A 5000-nucleotide genomic window follows, 5' to 3' on the forward strand; every position below is an offset into this window, starting at 1 on the left:
GGGGCCGCAATGTGCGTTCAAAGTGTCGATGATCAATGTGTCCTGCAATTCACATTAGTTCTCGCAGCTGGCTGCGTTCTTCATCGACGCACGAGCCAAGTGATCCACCGCTAAGAGTTGTACTCTTTATGGTTGTTTTTGTTTCGAAGCCATGTAACCAACAGACACAAAAAGTGACGGTTTGAAATAATGTTTTACGGCAGCCGCGGGTACGGGCGCCCCGGAACGCCTAAGCGAACTCGGGGTCATCAAACCGCGCCGCCGAGCCGCCTCCGGAGTAAGAAACCCCGCAGACGGACTTCGGGGGCCAGGTACCCGTCTCCCTTTGGCCGTAAAACACGTTTTTTTGCTCAGGACACCGTTTTTTTCGATCAAGTCATTAAAAGGCCGAAGGGAATCCCTGTAGTTCCCAACGTCGGGCCGTGGCTTGAACATTTTTTGTTTGTGGAAATGGGAGTCGCGCCTACTGGGAGGCACTACCAACCCAAGTCCCGGTAATGATCCTTCCGCAGGTTCACCTACGGAAACCTTGTTACGACTTTTACTTCCTCTAGATGATCAAGTTCGATCGACTTTTCAGCACAGCACCAAGGCCCCGCGAAGGAGCCCCGGCGTGGCCGATCCGAGGACCTCACATAACCATCCAATCGGTAGTAGCGACGGGCGGTGTGTACAAAGGGCAGGGACTTAATCAGCGCGAGCTGATGACCCGCACTTACTGGGAATTCCTCGTTCATGGGGAATAATTGCAATCCCCAATCCCCGTCACGAACGGGTTTAAGCGGATTACCCGCGCCTCTCGGCGTAGGGTAGGCACACGCTGGCCCGGCCATTGTGGCGCGCGTGCAGCCCCGGACATCTAAGGGCATCACAGACCTGTTATTGCTCCATCTCGCGTGGCTATACGCCACTGGTCCCTCTAAGAAGTTAACCGCGACCGCGGGGGGCCGCGTAACTATTTAGCACGAAGGAATCTCGTTCGTTATCGGAATTAACCAGACAAATCACTCCACCAACTAAGAACGGCCATGCACCACCACCCACAGAATCGAGAAAGAGCCATCAGTCTGTCAATCCTTTCCGTGTCCGGGCCGGGTGAGGTTCCCCGTGTTGAGTCAAATTAAGCCGCAGGCTCCACTCCTGGTGGTGCCCTTCCGTCAATTCCTTTAAGTTTCAGTTTTGCAACCATACTCCCCCCGGAACCCAAAGACTCTGGTTTCCCCGCACGCTGCCCGGCGGGTCATGGGAATAACGCCGCCGGATCGCGGGTCGGCATAGTTTACGGTCGGAACTACGACGGTATCTGATCGTCTTCGAACCTCCGACTTTCGTTCTTGATTAATGAAAACATTCTTGGCAAATGCTTTCGCTTTCGTCCGTCTTGCGCCGGTCCAAGAATTTCACCTCTAGCGGCGCAATACGAATGCCCCCGGCCGTCCCTCTTAATCATGGCCCTGGTTCAGGAAACCCACAAAATAGAACCGGAGTCCTATTCCATTATTCCTAGCTCAGGCATTCAGGCGAGTTTGGTGCCCGCTTTGAACACTCTGATTTTTTCAAAGTAAACGCTCCGGACCCCTGAGGACCGGACACCCAACCAAGGGCATCCGGGGGGCGCCGGGAGGCAGGGTCTGGGACAGGCGGTAGCTCGCCTCGCGGCGGACCGCCAGCCCACTCCCGAAGTCCAACTACGAGCTTTTTAACTGCAGCAAATTTAATATACGCTATTGGAGCTGGAATTACCGCGGCTGCTGGCACCAGACTTGCCCTCCAATGGGTCCTCACCCATGTGTTTAGGATACGTTCATTCCGATTACAGGGCCTCGAAAGAGACCTGCATCGTTATTTTTCGTCACTACCTCACCGTGTCGGTAATGGGTAATTTGCGCGCCTGCTGCCTTCCTTGGATGTGGTAGCCATTTCTCAGGCTCCCTCTCCGGAATCGAACCCTGATTCCCCGTTACCCGTGGTCACCATGGTAGCCCCCTATGCTACCATCGACAGCTGATAGGGCAGACATTCGAATGAGACGTCGCCGCCGCGGTGGGCGCGCGATCGACCCGAGGTTATCTAGAGTCACCAAAGGGCCGGGGGAAACCCTCGCGGGTCCCCCCGGGTGGGTTTTGGGTCTGATAAATGCACGCATCCCGGCCCCCCCGAGAGAGGACCGGTCAGCGCTCGTTTGCATGTATTAGCTCTGGAATTACCACAGTTATCCGAGTAACGTGTGGAGCGATCAAAGGAACCATAACTGATTTAATGAGCCATTCGCAGTTTCACTGTACCTTCCGTGTGCACTTAGACCTGCATGGCTTAATCTTTGAGACAAGCATATGTTACTGGCAGGATCAACCAGGTTGCTGCGAGTGGTTTTTGTCACAGAAAAAACCATTGGTTCTTAGAGGGGAGAGGGATCGGCCCCGTACCGTCCGAAGAACCCCCCGGGGAGGGGGGGACGGGCGGAGAGGCTCGTCCGAGCTCACCCCTCATTGCTCCCAGTGGAAATTAGTGTGGCAACTCCGCTGCGCGAGTTCCCGCTTGCTTCGGGGATAACAAGGAAACGCTCGTTCCGAAACCGGGGGTCCGGAGCTTTTTGAAGCCGGGTGCTGGAGCTCGGGGGCCGCGAGGACCACCGAGGCATCGAGTCCGACGGCTCCGGGCCGACCGGTTATCGTGTTAGGGCAGATTGCGATATAGACGGGCCGTCTACGACTCCCTCGGATAGGTTCGGAAAGGTCCTCCCCCTGACGGAGGACCCCCCTGGAGGCTAACCCGCTGGGTCGGGTAGGAACGCACCGCGCACAGTGGCCACGGAGGGCCGCGCGGTTGCCTACCCAGGCGGGCTTGGTAGTCCATTCGATCGGGTCAAAATAATAAAAGAGATACCCCCCCTGGAACCGTCTCTGGAAGTTTGGTTTTTCCTCCGTACCGCCTGGGGGGCGGGGGGCGGGACGGAGGCCGACCTGCGGAGCTTCATGGTCGGGTAGGATCGGGTCCGTGTTATAGTGTCCAAAAATCCACTTTGGAACTATTAATGGGGCTTTATTTAAGCTCTGCCATGCTTAGAAATGAATGGAGAATCATCTCCAGTGCTTGGACCCCTATAGATTGCCACTCTCCTCAACAGTCCGACGGCACCCCTTTGAAAAACCCCCCGACGAAAAATCCTCCAGAGCGCGGGCGAACTCGCTCCGAGGCCGACCGGAGTGCACCTTCGTCGGGCAAGGGAGTCGGGCGAAGGGGGTCAGAAATCCTGGAGCTCGCCACCCTCACTAGTTTTTGGCGTGAAATGGTAGACCAAAAGTGGGGACTTAGAAAAATTTCGCACTTTTTCGACCTACCACTGGTAGACCGAGTGGGACTTAGTCATTTTTTCAGCTTTTTCGGGCCTACCACTGGTAGACCAAGTTGGACTTAGTCATTTTTTCAGCTTTTTCGAGCCTACCACTGGTAGACCAAGTTGGACTTAGTCATTTTTTCGACTTTTCGAGCTTACCACTGGTAGACCAAGTTGGACTTAGTCATTTTTTCAACTTTTCGAGCCTACCACTGGTAGACCAAGTTGGACTTAGTCATTTTTTCAACTTTTCGAGCATACCACTGGTAGACCAAGTTGGACTTAGTCATTTTTTCGACTTTTCAGAGCTACCACTGGTAGACCAAGTTGGACTTAGTCATTTTTTCGACTTTTCGAGCCTACCACTGGTAGACCAAGTTGGACTTAGTCATTTTTTCGACTTTTCAGAGCTACCACTGGTAGACCAAGTTGGACTTAGTCATTTTTTCAACTTTTCGAGCCTACCACTGGTAGACCAAGTTGGACTTAGTCATTTTTTCGACTTTTCAGAGCTACCACTGGTAGACCAAGTTGGACTTAGTCATTTTTTCAACTTTTCGAGCCTACCACTGGTAGACCAAGTGGGACTTAGTCATTTTTTCGACTTTTCAGAGCTACCACTGGTAGACCAAGTTGGACTTAGTCATTTTTTCAACTTTTCGAGCCTACCACTGGTAGACCAAGTGGGACTTAGTCATTTTTTCAACTTTTCGAGCCTACCACTGGTAGACCAAGTTGGACTTAGTCATTTTTTCGACTTTTCAGAGCTACCACTGGTAGACCAAGTTGGACTTAGTCATTTTTTCGACTTTTCAGAGCTACCACTGGTAGACCAAGTTGGACTTAGTCATTTTTTCGACTTTTCAGAGCTACCACTGGTAGACCAAGTTGGACTTAGTCATTTTTTCGACTTTTCGAGCCTACCACTGGTAGACCAAGTTGGACTTAGTCATTTTTTCAACTTTTCGAGCCTACCACTGGTAGACCAAGTTGGACTTAGTCATTTTTTCGACTTTTCAGAGCTACCACTGGTAGACCAAGTTGGACTTAGTCATTTTTTCGACTTTTCGGAGCTACCACTGGTAGACCAAGTTGGACTTAGTCATTTTTTCGACTTTTTGGGCCTACCACTGGTAGACCAAATGGGACTTAGTCATTTTTTCGACTTTTCGAGCCTACCACTGGTAGACCAAGTTGGACTTAGTCATTTTTTCCACTTTTTGGGCCTACCACTGGTAGACCAAATGGGACTTAGTCATTTTTTCGACTTTTCGAGCCTACCACTGGTAGACCAAATGGGACTTAGTCATTTTTTCGACTTTTCGAGCCTACCACTGGTAGACCAAATGGGACTTAGTCATTTTTTCGACTTTTCGAGCCTACCACTGGTAGACCAAGTTGGACTTAGTCATTTTTTCCACTTTTCGAGCCTACCACTGGTAGACCAAGTTGGACTTAGTCATTTTTTCGACTTTTCGAGCCTACCACTGGTAGACCAAGTTGGACTTGGTCCACCAAGCCTGGGATTCAGCCCTCAGCCTGGACACCTTGGGAACCAGCCCTGAAGGACTCACCCAAGCCTGGGCTCCATCCACCAGTCTGGGACCCTCAGGAACCAGCCCTGGAGGACTCACCCAAGCCTGGGCTCCATCCACCAGTCTGG

General features: G+C 52.2%; 2 non-coding genes across 2 annotated transcripts in view; both read right to left on the reverse strand.

Moving 5' to 3' along the window:
* Nucleotides 1-119, reverse strand: part of LOC125798916 (5.8S ribosomal RNA) — a 154-nt gene extending 35 nt beyond the window's left edge. The window contains exon 1 of the ribosomal RNA XR_007437702.1: nt 1-119. This exon is cut by the window's left edge and continues 35 nt beyond it. This is a non-coding gene — a ribosomal RNA (5.8S ribosomal RNA).
* Nucleotides 120-495: 376 nt separating this feature from the next.
* LOC125798909 (18S ribosomal RNA) lies at nt 496-2359 on the reverse strand. The gene has a single exon (XR_007437696.1). It is a non-coding gene; the product is annotated as an 18S ribosomal RNA (ribosomal RNA).
* Nucleotides 2360-5000: the final 2641 nt, after the last annotated feature.

Source organism: Astyanax mexicanus, unplaced genomic scaffold (genome assembly GCF_023375975.1).
Source record: "Astyanax mexicanus isolate ESR-SI-001 unplaced genomic scaffold, AstMex3_surface scaffold_93, whole genome shotgun sequence".
Lineage (NCBI taxonomy): Eukaryota > Metazoa > Chordata > Actinopteri > Characiformes > Acestrorhamphidae > Astyanax > Astyanax mexicanus.